Source organism: Malus domestica, chromosome 05, assembly GCF_042453785.1.
Source record: "Malus domestica chromosome 05, GDT2T_hap1".
Taxonomy (NCBI): Eukaryota; Viridiplantae; Streptophyta; class Magnoliopsida; order Rosales; family Rosaceae; genus Malus; species Malus domestica.
The window spans coordinates 5,677,278-5,695,602 of NC_091665.1; the positions used below are offsets into that span (position 1 = coordinate 5,677,278).

Genomic DNA, 18,325 nt, shown 5'->3' on the forward strand with positions numbered 1-18,325 from the left:
TTCCTATTCATGTTTGTAGCATAGTCATGTGCGAGCCTGTGCAACTGTTTATTCTCATGCTTGAGCCCTCTAATCTCCTGTTTGAGACTTATCACTTCAGCTACCAATGATTCAACTTGGCGGGTTCGAGCAAATAGGCGTTGGGCCATATTAGACACAAAACCTGCACACTGAATACTGAGAGCCAGAGAATCCTTAACAGCCAACTCATCAGACCTTTTGGAAAGTAGTCTGTTATCTTTGGGAGTTATAAGGTTCCTGGCCACCACCTCATCGATCATATCATTCTTCATCATAGAGTCCCCAACGGTAAAATGACTAGTATGGGATAAAAAGGATGAGCACCATATGTTGTCTTGAGGAGGCATGGTTGCCTCTTCACCAAAATTCAAGTCAAAACGACGGTCAGATGAGCCAGACATTTTCAGAAATGATGAAGGAGAAATGAGGTCCAATAAATCTTTGAAGTACGAAAATAAAGGGAAAATTCCTACAAGCAATAACTCTTTGAACGTACTTCTTGCACACAATTAGTGCCTCTATAAAAGAAAGGGCAGTAGGGCCGTTTGTTCAAAAATCGAAAAGGCATCACTCTCTGGATTTCGAGAAGCAGATTTTCCTAAGTAAAATATGTCGACAATCCCCACACGCAACATCAGCTTCTCGGGTACCACATATAACTTTGCCAAAGATCTCTGACAAAGTTTGGACACATAAATTTTGAAGGTCAAGCTACCCTACCATTACAAACAAGGGTAAAGGAATAGCACAACTGCTTGATAATTGGAAAGTCCCTATGTGTGTCAACCTCCGTGCTCCGTGACAAGGCAGACTGGCAAAAAATGTCCAACCTTTACTCACATCGAGAAAACACTCCCACCAGGATTACTTGCTCAAAAATCGAAGAGGCACCGCTCTACGAATCTTGAGAGCCAGACTCCTACCAGGATTGCTTTCTAAAAAATCAAAGAGGCACCGCTCTCCGAATCTCGAGAGCCAGACTCCCAACATGATTGCTTTCTTAAAAATAGAAGAGGCACCTCACTCTGAATCTTGAGAGCCAGACTCTCATCAGGATTGTTTTCTAAAAAATCGAAGAGGCACCACTATCTGAATCTCGAAAGCCAGACTCTTAACAGGATTGCTTTCTCAAAAATCGAAGAGGCACCGCTCTCTGAATCTTGAGAGCTAAATCCCAATAAGGTTGCTTGTTCAAAAATCGAAGAGGCAACGTTATCTGAATTTCGAGAGCCAGATCTTTAACATACCTTCTTGCTCGAAAATCGAAAAGGCACCACTCTCCGAGCTTCGAGAGCCAGATTTCCTTGGATAAAGCTTGTCTGCAATCTTTACACGCATTATCAGCTCTTCAGATACCACAGACCACTTTTTCAAAGTGCTCTGACAAAGTTAAAACATGTGAAGCCTGCAGCTCCCACTATATTGCTATGACCAAGAAGGGTAAATGAATAACATTATTACTTGTTGTTGGGGAAACTTCTATATATGTCGACCTCCATGCTCCACAGATAGGCAGACCTGCAAAAATGCTCAACACTTCTTCATATCCGAGAGGGCACTTGATAGGTGCATTATTTATCACATTTTCAGGTTAATTCTCACTAAGTTTTGTTAAAGAATTGGTCTTAAAATAGCCTTACTACTTTCCTTTTCTCTGTTTCTGTCAATCTGCGCATGCAGGACATTTTTGATGATAATTTGACTTTTCGGAGGAGTTTTGATGCAAGGACAATTGGAGAAGGAAGCTAAGAGATGGAAGATCATTGTGTCCAAATTTCGTAATTTTTTATGGAGTCAAACGTTCCAGTTATACAAATCAATCCCACAGAAGTCACTGTCCCGTCAGAACTGCGCAGTTGTGGGAGAATGAAGATTTGGAGGCTTTCCCGATTTTTCCTAGTGATGTGGGATATATGCCTGGAAAGATAAGAGATAAAGATACGTTTTCCATATTTTTACAGAAGATAAATCGGCTCCAAATCTGGCGTGCAAGTCAGATGCCGTGTTTACCAAGTCAAGAGGAACTCTTTCCTAATTTGTTTCATTAATTACTTAGGAGTCTGTTTTCTTTTAGGATAGTTTTTATCAGACTTATGAGGGTTTTATTGGAGGATATAAAAAGGGCCCGAGGTTGTCCCAGAGGGAGAGAGAAAAACGAAATACACAAGGAATATTCGTCCAAAGTGAAGACAGGCTATTAAGTGTGTTCTTACCATTCTTTTCGGGAGTTTTTATTTTTTTTTCCATGATTTCTGTTGTGATTTTTATTATGACTATGTGTAACTAAACTCTTCTTCTAAGGTTTATGATGAAGCCATGACATGATTATTCCCAAAGTATCTTGTTGATTATTATCTGATTACATGCCATGTTTAGTTCTTAATCTTTGTGCTTAATCTATTCTAGATTTACATGTTCTTGTGATTGGCCATCATTGTGAACTTGTTTCTAGATAATTAGATAAATCTGAGAGGATGGCCAATATCAATTAGGTTTATTAGAACTAAGATTAGGAAGAGTAGACAAACTAGTGAGGATAACCAATATCAAACTAGTCCTGCTTGGTTGACATAATTCTTCTGTGCTTAATGGGTTTGTATGTGTTTAACTGTATGCTTAATCAATAAGATATAGTTTTCATGTATAGGCACACGAGTTGATGCCTGACCAAGGATTAATTCATATCTTAGAAAGAACAACCTTAATTATTGGCATGGTAATTGGATAGTAATTGGCTTGAAGAAAAGGGAATAGGATTGTTATTGGTGGATTCATAACCTTAGGCTTTCATCACATTAATTTCTTTTCAACTTTCTTTAGTTGTGTGTTGTCGTTATTTCATATTCTTACTCTAATTTGAAGTTAAAGTTTCAATTATTTTTCATAATCAATTAAGCAATCATTCGTTCCTTAGTTAAGTTTCACGTAATCAACTGGTTGAATTGGTATTAAAAGCAATCTCTGTGGGATCGACCTCGTATTTGCGTTTATTTCTACAATTGATTCGTGCGCTTGCGAGTTTAATTTGGTTTAAATTAATCTATTATTTAGGTTAGTTTAAATTTACATCAGCACTCCCAACGAAGCATCTCGAAATACTCAGCTTTCTTCCCCCCCAATAATACCTCTGCAAACCAACCACACCAGAGCAAAAGTATCTCATATCATCAGGGTCTAAAGCAAGAGTATCCTATATCATGCTTTTTCCTTGTCTTTTCCTTTGCCTTTGCTCTTACTTGCAAGACAAGGAGAAAGAAAGCAATCAATTGAAACCTGAAATCAAACTTTTGATCTGGAACTGATTGCCCAGAACCTTTGCCTAGTTGCTTACGTAGCATTGCTCCTGAGTACTCATCCTTTCGGCAAATACCTCAAAACAGTTGATACGATATTGGCTATTTACACTGAAGCTGCTAAGTATGGATGAATCGCTGAGAAGTAGTGCTCTGAACGACCATTTAAATGCAAAGGTTGCACACCACTTCTACTATGCAAAAGATTGAAGCAGAAGGTTCAACATGAGCTGAAGCAGATCACTATAACATGATGCCCTTCCTGCATAACCACATAATCCAGACGGACGAGTCTAAATCAAATCCAAGGTCATGGACTCGGGACATGACTTAAATGTTGCCTTTAAAAAATCAGGGGAACTCCGTGCTTACATAGATTTTCGTAACTATAACACCCAAAAAGACAGCACTGAAGAGGAAGTCCAACATGTCTTCCACATCACGATCCAAGAAGGTAAAGAAGACGAAATCCCTGAAAAAGATATCACTGCTGCACCACCACAACTTGAGGATGGAGGGCAAGCCACGGTTGATGATCTTAAGAAGCTAAACTTAGGCACAAAAGAAGAGCAGAAACCTATCTTCGTAAGTGCGCTACTAAGTGCGGATGAGATAGAGGAGTATTACCAACTGCTATCAGAGTACAAAGACGTCTTTGCTTGGACCTACAAAGAAAAACCCGGCCTTGACCCTATCATCGCTGTGCATCATCTAGTTGTCAAGCTTGGAACGTGACCGATAAAGCAAATCAAAGGCGCTATCGATCCGAGCTTATTCCACAAATTGGGGCAGAGATTGACAAGCTAATTGAAGCAGGCTTCATTCGAGAGGTGCAATACCCTAAGTGGATCTCCAACATCGTCATCGTCCTTAAGAAATCTGGACAAATACGTGTTTGCGTAGACTTTCGAGACCTCAACGACTCTTGCCCGAAGGATGACTTCACTTTGCCAATGATCGAAATCATGGTGGACGCAACCACTGGCCACGAGGCACTGTCATACATGGACGGCTCTTCTGGATACAATTAAATTCGCATGGCTCTCGAAGACGAGGAACTAACAGCCTTCCGCACTCCAAAAGGTATCTACTGCTACAAGGTGATGCCCTTTGGTCTGAAGAACGCTGGAGTTACATATCAACATGTAATGTAAAAAATCTTCAATGACATGCTACACAAAAACATAGAATGTTATGTAGACGATGTGGTGGTCAAGACAAAGAAAAGATCAAACCACTTGAAGGATTTGCGAATAGTGTTCGAAAGGCTGTGAAAATACAACCTCAAGATGAACCCAATAAAATGTGCGTTTGGTGTCACATCCGGAAAGTTCCTTGGCTTCATTGTCAAGCACCATGGTATTGAAGTGGACCAATAAAAAATCAAGGCCATTCAAAACATGCATGAGCCAAGAAACCTGCACGAGCTGAAAAGTTTACAAGGATGGCTAGCCTTCATCAGACGCTTCATCTTCAATCTTGCAGGGCATTGTCAATCGTTCAGCCGACTCATGAAGAAGGATGTTCCGTTCGTATGGAACGAAGCATGCCACAATGCTTTTGAAAGCATAAATAAATATTTGTCAAGTCCACTTATCTTGGGGTGCCTATGCCCGGGAAACCACTCATATTGTACATCGCCGCTCAGGAAAGTTCAGTTGGAGCACTCTTGGAGCAAGATAATGAATCCCAGAAAGAATGAAGGCTCTACTACCTCAGCCGAACTCTCATCAGCGTCGAGTTGAACTACTCCCCAATAGAAAAGATGTGCCTTGCCTTGGTGCTCGCCATCCAGAAGTTCAGGCATTACATGCATGCTTACACTATCCACTTGGTTGCTAAAACTGACCCGGTCAAATACGTCATGTCCAAACCAGTCTTGATAGGGCGACTCGCTAAATGGGCATTGCTTCTTAATTAGTATGAGATCATCTACGTCTCAACTAAAGCCGTCAAGGGGAAAGCGCTAGCAGACTTTCTTGCCGATCACCCAATCCCAGCTGATTGGAAAATCTCAAACTACTTGCCTGACGAGGACGTGTTCTACATCAACATCTTCCCGACATGGACGATGTTCTTCAACGGATCTGCACGAGTGGACGGAGCGGGGGCAGAAGTAATATTCATTTCGCCACAAAGGCAAATACTACCTTATTCCTTCCAAGTAAGCGAATTATGCTCTAACAACGTCGCTAAATACCAAACACTGATCATCAGGCTCCAAATGGTGATCAACATGGAAATCATAGCCCTCAAGGTATATGGCGACTCCAAGCTCATAATCAATCAATTCTTGACTGAATATGAGGTGAGGAAAGATGATCTTGTCCCATACTTCCGGCTGGCAACTCAATTGCTACAAAGGTTTGAGGCTGTAACACTAGAACATGTGCCAAGAAAAGAAAATCAAATGGCAGACGCTTTTGCCAACCTAGCCTCAAGCATGACATTAGGAGAAGACGAAGCTACAGACGTGCTAGTCTGCCAAAGATGGGTGATCCCCCGTCGTCACTAAAATGCTACTTGATGATACGAATGTCATCTCAGTACTTCCAATCGATGTTGAAGAATGGAGACAACCGCTGATCGACTATTTAGAGCATGGAAAACTTCCAGACGATCCTAGACACCGCTCTGAAATACGTCGACGAGCACCTCGCTTCCTCTACTACAAAGAAACACTATACTGGCACTTTTTCGAATGAGTACTTCTGAGATGCCTCAGTGAGAAAGAAGCCAGTCAAGCCATGGAAGAAGCACACTCAGGCGTATGTGGGGCGCATCAATTTGGACCAAAGCTACATTTCCAGCTCAAAAGAATGGGTTACTACTGGCCAAGCATGGTGAAGGACTGCCTGGAACATGCCAAAAGGTGCCAAGCCTGCCAATTCCACGCCAACTTCATACACCAACCACCTGAGCCATTACACCCTACAGCTACTTCATGGCCATTCGATGCTTGGGGATTGGACGTTGTAGGACCAATTACTCCAAAGTCATCTGCAAGAGAAGCTTACATCCTAGCTGCAATAGATTACTTCTCCAAGTGAGCTGAAGCCATACCCCTAAGGGAAGTGAAGAAGGAAACTGTCGTCCGTTTCATCAAGGAGCATATCATCCACAGGTACAGTGTGCCTCACTACATCATCACTGACAACGGAAAACAATTCTCCAACCAACTTGTGGATGAGCTCTGCGAAAATACAAGTTCAAGCAACGCAAGTCTTCCATGTATCATGCTCCGACCAACGGTCTTGCAGAAGCATTCAACAAAACATTGTGCAATCTCCTAAAGAAGGTGATCGGCCGAACAAAGAAAGACTGGCACGAAAGAATAAGCGAAGCACTTTGGGCATATCGAACGACACATAGGACTCCTACCCAAGCTACGCCTTATTCTCTAGTATATGGCATGGAAGATGTTCTACCGCTCGAAAGTCAAATCCCCTCACTAAGAATGGCTATACAAGAAGGCTTGACTGATGAAGAGAATGCAAAGTTGCGCCTTCAAGAGTTGGAAGCACTCGACGAAAGAAGGCTCGAAGCTCAACAACACTTGGAATTAGGGGTGGGTTGGAAAAATCGAAAACCGAAAAAAATCGACAACCGAACCGAACCGAGACCGAAAAAAACCGAACCGAAAAAAAAACCGAACCGAATCTGTTGAACCGAACCGAACCGAATTTATTTGGTTCGGTTTCGGTTTTTGAGGTATGAAAACCGGACCGGACCGAACCGAACCGAAATATGAAAATAAAATATAAATACTCAAAACCTGCTGGAGAGGAGATTCGAACCCCTTCCGTCCAGGTTGGGGATAGCCTCCTTCAAACCAACTTGACTGTAGGCTTTGTATTGCTATAATTGTACCAGTATAATATTTATAGGTATTCTAATATTAATGTTTTATAAAATTTATAAAGTTCACAAACCCTAGCCGTCATTCATTTTCATTCTCAAATCTCTCTTCTCTCTTTCTCTCATCCGCTGCGATTCCTCAGTCTCTCTCTCCCTCCTTCTTCTCTTCCTCCCTTCAACTCTCCTTCCTCTCTTCCTCCCTTCAACTCTTCTTCCTCCCTTCAGACTATATGGGCAGATGCATCTTGACCCTCACTAGGGTCATCTTAGAAGGGGAATACCAAGACTCGATACCGCTAGATGGAGCCAAATTTGGGAAATTGAACGTGCATCTTAAGTGGAATGCCCAACCAATTTACCGTGAGTCTTGATTGATCTCTGCTTTTCAAATACAAGCCAAATAGTTTTTTACTCTAGATTCATATGGAGGTCGCACCAGACATCCATCTTTGTTCCTCCGGATTTCTTTAACAGTAAGTATTCAATTTTTTTTTTCTTTTTTCTTGTTTAATTCTTTGAGTGCTGAAAAATGAAAATGGTAGTTTTTTTTTTATGTTTTGATTAATAGTTTTTATTTCTTTGGTTTGTTGACTATGCTATTTGAATTTATTTGTTGGCTATGCTTTGTGAATTTTTGAAGAAAAATTGGCTGATGTATTCTTGGATTTGTCTTTGTGGAACCGTATGTAGTAAAGATCTTTGGTGAAAAATGAAAATGGTAGTTTTTTTTTTTATGTTTTGATTAATAGTTTTTATTTCTTTGGTTTGTTGACTATGCTATTTGAATTTATTTGTTGGCTATGCTTTGTGAATTTTTGAAGAAAAATTGGCTGATGTATTCTTGGATTTGTCTTTGTGGAACCGTATGTAGTAAAGATCTTTGGTGAAAAATGAAAATGGTAGTTTTTTTTTTACGTTTTGATTAATAGTTTTTATTTCTTTGGTTTGTTGACTATGCTATTTGAATTTATTTGTTGGCTATGCTTTGTGAATTTTTGAAGAAAAATTGGCTGATGTGTTCTTGGATTTGTCTTTGTGGAACCGTATGTAGTAAAGATCTTTGGTTTTTGGATCTTTATTTTTATTAAACCTTTGGATCTCGTTTGTTTGGCTGTGTTCAGACAGGTGCTCGTGGCCGGATGTTACAATCGGCGAGGCGTTGGTTGGTTGGTGGCGAGGGTTTGTGCTAGTAGGGATGCTCGGCGGCGGGTGCTGCAGTAGAAGCCTAGGTTTTCTTTGGTTGTATTTTATGGCTTGGGCCTTTACTGTTTATTGGAACTATTGGGCTAGTATGGCAGAGTCTTTTGGGTTAGTTTACTAATATCCAGATCTAAAATAATAATAATAATAATAATAATAATAATGAAAAAAACCGAACCGGACCGAAACCAAATCGAAAAAAACCGGAACCGAAAAAAACCGAACCAAAAAAACCGAAAAAAATTTGAACCGAACCGAACCGAACCGAAATTTCGGTTCGGTTTCAGTTTTGACAAAAAACCGAACCGTTTCGAACCGAACCCAGCCCTACTTGGAATGCTACCAAGCACGGTTATCCAAGGCATTCAACAAGAAGGTTCGCCCAAGGTATTTCCAAGCTGGAGATCTCATCCTCGCATTATGTAGGCCTATCATCACAACTCACAAGACAAAAAGCAAGTTCACATCAAAGTGGGATGGACCATACGTAATACAAGAAATCTACACCAACGGTGCCTACTTAATCATAGCAGAAGATGACCTGAAGATCGGCCCCATCAATGGAAGATTCTTGAAGCGCTACTACCTCTAAAACAAATGCTCCATACTCCTGGCCCGCAAAAGCATAAACTGTGCACGGCACAAAAAAATGCATTTGAACTACGTTATGACTTGATCCTTCCTCAATAGAGGGTACATAGGCAACTTGAAACGTCAAAACTTCAAGTAAGTCGCACCATCTAAAAAATATATATAACACTTTGAAGATTGAAGAGAAAATTCAAGAACATAAATACTTTATTTCTTTGAAAGAAGGAGTCAGCTCCAAAGCCTTATTACAAGAAAAAAAAAACAGAAGATACTACTTGAAAACTATGTCCCTAAAACTATGAAGGCGATCTTCAAGCAAGCCTTCCAAAGTCTTCAAAGTCTCTACCTCGGTGGGAGACAAGATGGGCAACTCCATAGTCATGCCTTTCTCTCGTTCTAGGCGTGAAATCTCCTCTTGGTACTGAGAAAGTGTAGTTCCCTGCTCCGCAAGAACACTTTCAAGTTGCGATGCTTCGATTACCAACTGCTCCCGCTCTGGCACCAATGCATCTAGACGCACCTAAACAGAAGTTAAAGAAGTCTCTATGACTTGATAATCTCCTGAAACAGCGTGCTGAAAAGATCAGACTTAAGCCAGTGATGAGTTTATCGTTGCTAGCTGATGAGTTCTAACATCTGGACTCAACTTCTCCAAGGAAATAGCACCCAAGGAAGAATACTCAGTCGAGGCGGCCATAAGTTCGGCAATCTTAATCTTCAAGGATGAGGAATCAACGTTAAGGTTGTCAATCACAGAAACAAATTTTGACAAATCCTCATTGAGCAACGTAAGGTCTTCCCGCGGACACTTAGAAATCCTCTCCTCAATATGGCCATTGATCTCCATTGCCGCACCAAGACTGATGCGATGGATGAGTCGCTCAGTACCGCTAAGGTTTGGCCCTCTCAAAGAGATCTCAGAGCTAGCTAGTAAAGGTGTTAGACGCATGACGGGTTCTTGTATACCTCCACCTACACATGGCAAACTCGGGAAGTTCGATGGATTTGGAACAAGCTCTGCACTAGGTGGATCCTCGATCTCCTTGTCTGTAGGTAGGTCGCCTCCAAATAGCATCTCCGTATAGGAATAAAACTCTGTAGTTGCCAAATCAAAATGACAAGAAGGCCCAGCCTAAAGAAGATAAAGAAAGATGTTAGAAACAAAAGCCAAAATGGTGAAAGTAGAAGAAATCACGAGAGAAAAGGAAACACATACATCTCTCTCAAATGGCATACGATCATCACATTAAGGAGGCCTAAACACTTCATTCATCTTATGACGAAAATTGACATCCCTGTCAACCTGAGCATCCTCAATTGGTCACTTGTTTAAAACTTGTCGACGCTGCTGCAGAATAAATCCGTCTTTGTGCGAATCAACTTCATCTCCCGCCTCTTCCGAGGGATCTGGGTGTTGAGGAGACAAGTGTGAGCGTTGAGGAGCTGAGGCTATAGGTCCATCTTGTAAAAGAGCCACACTCGCGCAATCAAGAGGTACCAGTTGCATAGGAACCACAGGACAACCCTCTCTCTACATATCATTGCCTGAGTGAGGAGAATTGGTACCACTTGCCATCCCCAAGTTCTTATAATGTACCTTTGACCACCAACGTACGTAAACACGAGTCACTGGATTACTCTTGAACTTGTCCTTAGCTGGCAGCGTGATAACAGCATTTGTATATGCATGGGTACAAAACTCTCAATGATGTTGATTGGTTCTTTTCCTTCAGCTGGCCTGGCATGTTTTGGATAAAACCAAATTGCCTGCTGAAATGGTGGAGACTATATAGCTGAACAATGCATCGGTCTTCTCGCCGTAAAGAAACAAACCCCGAGCGGAGACTTATAAGATAAGACAAGTCAGAGAAGTGGAGATGCGAATCGTCTACGATGCCTCGCCGCACCGAGTCAACTCTCGCTAAGGGGTCCATCCTCAAATCTTCACAACTTTTAAACAGCGCTCACGCCTGCAAATCATCAAGGCTCTTCGCGAAGAGCACGTAAGAATACTGCGTCATCAAAGGCCCCATCTTGGCTGCAGTCGATGAAGAAGGCCTTGACTTGTCTAGAGTTGACAAAGAAAAATGAGTGCCGAAGTATTCACCTAACTAACCATACACATAGTGGTAAGGAAGCACCGCAGCCCGATCTTCAGTGCTAGCTGAGTTCGAAACAATGCTCAAGCCATTGTAAATGTTGGCTAAGACTGGAATAGCAAGGCTAAAAGACTCACCTGCAGCCATCTTGCTAGCAACTTTGAAAACTCCAGGACGAACCAAGTCAACGTCGCCTGTTGGGAAAACAAACTTGCAAAGCCAACAAGCTAAGAAAGCAGCCAAGTAAGACTTCTCCACATGCTCTGATGCTATGCCAAGATCTTTAAACGCTCTTAACTCGTCAGAAGAGCGACGCCTGGTTGAGCCAATAACACCGGACAGGTCTGAGTTCCCCTTTGGCCTTGTGGTCTTGTTACGACCATTTTTCTTCAAAGGCTTCTTATACCTCATGGCCTCCCAGTACCAAAATTGGACCCAAGAGGAAATCCTCACACCTGATTTACCTGTAGCATCTTGGAAAAACTTGTGATACGCCCAAAACAAACAGCGATAACTCGCATGCAATCATCGGCTATTGCAAAGAGAAAGTTCCTCCGTGCCGGGAACGACCTCGTCGTAAAACTTACCTTGGATCGGCAAACCTCCGATCCTGTGAAGATCCCAAAGTGAAATTGACATATCCCCTTGCGCCGTGTGAAGTGTGTTAGTCATTGAACACCAATGCTCAAAGAACGTACGAAGGACGGAAGAATGGCGATCATAACTAAACAAAGATGCGTACACAGCGTGGTAAAGGCCCACGTTAGTAAGCACATCTTTAGATCAACTTAAGACATCTTCAAGCCACTCTCAATAAAACTCATCAAAGATGGCTTCTCAAGTAGTCAACAGGGTACCATTCCAAGCCATAGCTCCACTGCAAATGTGATCACAAAGAAGCTTAAACGAGGCCGAATGATTGTCACGAGCATGGTGCGAAGGATTCAAGATAAGAACCCTCGATATGCATGCCTTCTTCTTTGTGTTTGGCTGAACAGAGTCTACCACCTCCCAAGATATTTCGGAAGGCCATGACTTAATATGCATGGAGTTGTTTTTTGCGAGAAAAGCAAGCACCTTAAGACCAGTCAGTGGCGCGTAAAGCTTCAAAGTTGTTCCCTTATCTTGCGAATCGCCGTCCTTTGCAAGAATGGTGATGGTGTTGCTCTTAAAACACTTGAAAAATACCATGACTGCAAAAAGAAAATCAGCCACAAAACTTGAGCAGCACGGCAAATAGGGCAGCTACAAAGCGGTCCTTCAAAGCACGCTACACTGGCGAAGAAAACCAAAATGTTACGCAAATCGCACTGCACAATCCCACTGCAGGCTCTTGCACAGCACCACACGGCAGCGCACCATTGAGGGAAAACTATGATCAAAAGGCACTACACAGCGAAACCACATTACAATCCCTTGCACAAGTACTACGCAGCAGAAAGCATAGGTACACCCACGTCCTGCTCACCCCGCCACCAACTACCACGTCTCTGAAAGACTTCATGAGGATCCCAGCATCCTGCTAAAAAAAATCATTAGTGGGATACACACATTATATATATATATGCACACGGTGGGGTGACAACAACCTGCAACATATATATATATATATATATATGCAAACGGCAAGATGGGACAACCACCTGCAACATATATATATATATATATATATATATATATTTATGCAAACAGCAAAATGGGACAACCACCTGCAACATATATATATATATATATATATATATGCAAACGGCAAGATGGGACAACCACCTGCCATATACATATATATATATATGCACACGGTTATATATACATGACCCTAGAAATCAAAGGTCGTCCTCAGCATAAGCCCTACCCATGTAGAGGCTTCACAAAGGCACTCTGAACTCCTCTTCTTCCTTCACCGCAGCCTCCAAATTGGCTGTGCAGTAAGCATAGACCGTAGTGCAGCCGTCAAAGTTGTCCTCAGCAAACAGAGACTGTAGTGCAGCTTTCAAAGTCATTCTCAACAAGCAATGCACACAGTCGTGGTGACAGTCAACAGTACCACGGTGCAACAAGGACGTGAGGCAGTGCAACAAAGATGACAAGGCAGTGCAGATGACTGTGCAAGGCAGCAAGAAAGCAGTGGTTATGCAAATGGCTGCAAAGTGGTTGTGCAATTATGGTTTCCAAAAAAGCTAACAAACATTAAGCAACAAGTTTCGGTGCAAATAAAACTACACTTGATAGGTTAAAACTTTCAAGCTGATGGAAACGAAATAAGGATCAGATACATGTCTAAAAGCCTTACAGGAAGGCTTATTTATACACAACAGAAATTGAGGAATTTGATCAACGTTACAAAGCACATGCAATGAATGATGGCGCTCACACATGCAAGTAGCCTGCAGAAATTTTTTGGAGCAGGGAAAAGCTTTAACGAACATGCATAGCATATATTTTCCTGACACTGCAAGCAGGATATTTTGAGAAGAACAAGGATATGTAGCTTTAATTGTATTTTGAGATTATAGTGCAACTATCATTTGCTCAACCCAATGGTTTTCCTCTTCTCTACCCATCGCCCAGCAAATCAATATAAAGAACAAAAAAAAAAGGTGAAATCTTGGTGGATCAGCACCACCGAAAAGCAAAGGTGCAAGTGCACCATTCTGAAAAGAATAAAAATATATATAAAAGAAAAAAAAGGTGGAATCTTGGTGGATCAGAACCACCGAAAGGCAAAGGTTCTGAAAAGAAAATAATAATAATAATAATAATAATAAAATAATAAACAAAAAAAAGGGGTGGGATCTTGGTGGATCAGCACCACCGAAAAGCAAAGAAAACAAAATAATATATATATATATATATATATATATAAAATAAAGTCATTTGGTGGAGAAAAAAGAAATAAATAAAGAAATAAAAAAATGTACACTAAATGAAACAAAGCTCATTTATTGATTTCTCTGAAAAATTACAGAGGAAACATATACATGAGTGAAAAAAAAAAAATAAGCAAACAGGAGGGAGCCTTCACGAAGGTTGTTCGTGTGAAGCCTCACCACTTGGCAGAGCTCCAGGAAAAAGAGGCGCCAGAGGTTAACTGTTTGAAGCCTCACCACTCAGCGAAGCTCCAGGAAGAAGAGGCACCGGAGGTTGACTGTTTGGAGCCTCAACACTCAGTAAAACTCTAGATGACGAAGGCAATAGGTGCCTCTGGAGTAAAGTCACAAACGTCCGATGGTCACTTTGAATCCGACCTTCAGATTCTTGCAACTGGTTGAGCTTTCTTTTCATGCTCGTTGAGTAATTATTAGCAAGCATGTGCAACTCTCTGTTTTCACGCTTAAGCCCTATAACTTCTTGCTTAAGACTCGCCACCTCAGCCATCAGTGACTCAACTTGACGAGTTCGAGCAAGAAGGCGTTGGCCCATATTTGATACGGAGCCCGCACACTGAACACTGAAAGCCAGAGAGTCCTGAACAGCCAGCTCATCAAACCGCTTGGAAATGATCCTGTTGTCCTTGGGGGTGAGAACATTTCTAGCTACCACCGTAGTGGTTATGTCATTCTTGATCACAGAGTCTCCAACTGTAAGAGGACCGGTGGCGTATAAGAAGGACGGGCGCCATATGTTATCCGGAGAAGACATGTCAACATCTTCCCCAACATTCAAATCAAGACGACGATCAGATGAGCAAGCCATTTGCGCAAAAAAAAAATGATGAAAGAAGAAGAGGTCGTGTAAGGCGAATTCTTATAAATACAAAATGAGGGAAATTCCTAACAGGTAGCAACATTCTAAGTGTGTTTTTAAACACGATTAATGCCTCTATAAAAAGAAGAGGCAACAGGGCCTGTTCAGAAATCGAAGAGGCAATAAGGCCTGTTCAGAAATCGAAGAGACAATCTGCTGTTTGTTCAAAAATCGAAGAGACAATTTATCGCTTCTTCAGAAATCGAAGAGGCATCACTCTTCGAATTTCAAAAAACTGGCTTTTCCGCATTTGTCGCCACCCTTCACACGCAACCTCAACTTTGCAGAAAGCACAAGCAACTTTGTCAAAGATACCTGCCAAAGTCGAAAATGCGTGAATCTTACTGTTCCAATTACCAACGGTTGCCGACAAGAGTAAAGGAATAATGCCACTACTAGCTGTTGGAAAATTTCTATATATGTTGAACTTCGTCCTCCATAGCAAGGCAGACCTGCAAAAAAAAAAAATGCCCAACCCTTCCTCACTTCCGAGAGTGCACTCCCAGCAGAGCCTTTTGGAATGCTCGGTTTTCTTCCTCTCTGGGAATACCTCTGCAAACAAATGACACCAAAGCAAAAGTATCTTATATCATCAGGGTAGAAAGCAATAGTATCTCATATCATGTAATCTCCCTGTCATTTTCTTTGTCCTTCTTCTCACTTGCAAAGACAAGGATAAAGAAAGCAATATGTCGGAACCTCCACTCAAACTCCCAGTCAGGAACCGACTGCTTGGAACATTTCCCTGATTGCTTACCTAGCACTGCTCTCGAAGTATCCATTGTTTCAACATCTTATGCTTCCAGAGAAGATTCCACATCTGCCAGAAGAACAGATAAGGCAAGGGAAAATGATACATTGAAGCATGTGGAGACAAGCACAACAAAGCACATGCTGATTCATCCATTACTTCTTCAAAATCAAAGGTATCTCATATCATCAAGGTTGCAATCACTCTGGGTAGTGGACTCGTTTTGACCCTCAAATTCTTGGGTCGACTCGGTAGGCGTTGTGGGCTGCACATGCCGATTCACCACCCTTGAATCAAATCCTTAAAGATCAAGTCACCAACTAGAAGAAGAGCTCATCAATCTTGACGATTGTACCGTTGACCAAACTACTCAGGTGTGAATTAGAAAGATTGAACAAAGCAACAAGTCGTCACCTTCGCTCGTGCCTGCTTGCCATGTGTTCGAGTCAACCTTCAAGAATCAAGCCTCAACGGCCCTTGAAGAAACTTCTAGCCAAATTCAAGATCAAGCCTCGACGGCCCTTGAGGAAATCACAAGTCCGATTCAAGATCACCCTTAAATCAAATCCAGTTCAAGAATAAGTTGTGGAAAGTCAACAATTGGAGGAATCCAGAAAATCCTCTAATCTAGTTCAAGATCAAAACTATGGAAAGTCAACAAGCGCAAAAACAAATACATGCCAATTCATCTACTACCAAAGCCAAAGATCGTCTACCATATGAAGCTCCTTGTGGTCCAATTTCAACTTTCAAGATCAAGCCTCGACAGCCCTTGAAGAAATTTCAAACAAAGTTCAAAAACAAGCCTCAACGGCCCTTGAAGAAACTTCCAGCCCAATTCAAGATCAAGCCTTGACGGCCCTTGGATCGACATCTACATTAAGGGACTTCAAAATGCATCTCCTACACGTGACAAGCATATGTATACGACGCACCTTGAAGTGGGGGGCATTTGTAGACATCGAAATTTTGGTGAAATAAATGTTGACCAGTAGTTACAATTTCAACGCTCATGTGTCACATAAATTTTACACGTAGCGTGTGACTAAATGAAAATAAAAATAAATCGGAAAAGTCATCAAACATGACACGTGTCAACACCGGGCAAAAAACAACTTATGTCATCTGAATATTATATCCAAAATTAGGCCTTGGAAAATTCTATAAATAGAAGCCATTTCATTCATTTTACATAGGCATATACATTACACCAAAAACCTTGAAGCTTTGAAACTCTAAAGCTCCCAAGCAAATCCCGAAGGATCAAGAAAGCTCTCCTTGTTCTTCTTCAAATCCTCCTTCAAAATCAAGCCCAAGAGACCCTTGAAGATCCGTTCATCAATAGTTCTTCAAGATCAAGCCCAAAAGCCCCTTGAAGATCCGTTCATCAACAGTTCTTCAAGATTAAGCCCAAAGGCCCTTGAAGATCCGTTCATCAACTGTTCATCAAGATCAAGCCCCAAAGGCCCTTGGAGATCCGTTCATCAACAGTTCGTCAAGATCAAGCCCAAAAGCCCTTAAAGATCAAGCCCCAAAGACCCTTGAAGATCCGTTCATCAACAGTTCGTCAAGATCAAGCCCAAAAGCCCTTAAAGATCCGTTCATCCATCAACCTTCAAGATCAAACCCAAAAGGCCTTTGAAGAAACTTTCGACCGTTCATCCAAGATCAAGCCTCGACGACCCTTGAATCAGCATCTTAATCCATAAATCTACGCATAACAAAGATCGAATCAGAGGATCAAATTTGAAAGAGATTGTAACCCCTAAATCATCAATACAAATATTATTTTGTACACGTGTTCTTGTCGCGCCATTGCAGAAATTTCCGTGTTTACAGACCCGACCCAAAATCGGCCCGTTAATATTATAAAGTAATATGACCTTCCTCGTTACCCGTTAAAAGAAAATATATTTTAAATCAATAAAACTGAAAATGAAAAACATAATTTGACCCAAAAAAATAGAAAACATAATACTAAATTAGTATATGCATATCACATTGTCACATAAATATTACTTCAAAATATAAAAAAAAAATTTGTCTTTCAAGTATTATATATTCCAAAATAAAAGCCTAATAAAAAAACATTAGTACATTACTATAAAATACCAAATGTTCAAAGCATATGCAAAATAAAGAGAGTTGTGTTTTAAGGTTGAGGAACCTTGCACGTTTATATATGCTTGCACGTTTGTATATGCTTTCACGTTTATATATACTTTCACATTTTTTAGACTTGTACATTAAAGATTATGAATTTTATTTATTTTGAACTCCCTTAAAAATACTATTCATGGGGGTTTATATGGTTTTAAAAATTCAAATGACGATGTACCCATACTCATAGCGTAGAAGACGATCACGAGTCTTTGCATATTTTTTCACATTTTTTGCACTTGTAAATTAATTATTATAATTTTTTAATGTGTTTGGTAATTTTAAATTACTTGATACTTTTATTTTGAATATGTTTTTATAATTTTTTAATCTCACTCTTTGCCTATAGTATAATATACAAATAAAACTTAAAATTTTTAAATTTATATAGAATAATAATACAACAACACATATTTAATCTACAATATATACATATACACTATGGCTATTGTACTTTATAGTAAGTTTTTTAGTAGTTTAAAAAATTAAAATCATCAAAATAACTTTTTTCTTAACGTATCAAAACAGGTTACTCACGTGTCACCTTTGTGTAAACCTATTAAGGACCCGTCATTAACGGGCTCTTATCATGCGACCCGATTAGTTGT

The 18,325-nt window shown here is 40.7% G+C and overlaps 1 long non-coding RNA gene across 1 annotated transcript; it reads left to right on the top strand.

Annotated features, from left to right (window-relative positions):
- The first annotated feature begins 7,250 nt into the window (after positions 1 to 7,250).
- Positions 7,251 to 8,493, top strand: LOC103448884 (uncharacterized). Its single transcript, XR_531293.4, has 2 exons — positions 7,251 to 7,645; positions 8,294 to 8,493. It is a non-coding gene; the product is annotated as an uncharacterized lncRNA (long non-coding RNA).
- The last annotated feature ends 9,832 nt before the right edge of the window (positions 8,494 to 18,325 follow it).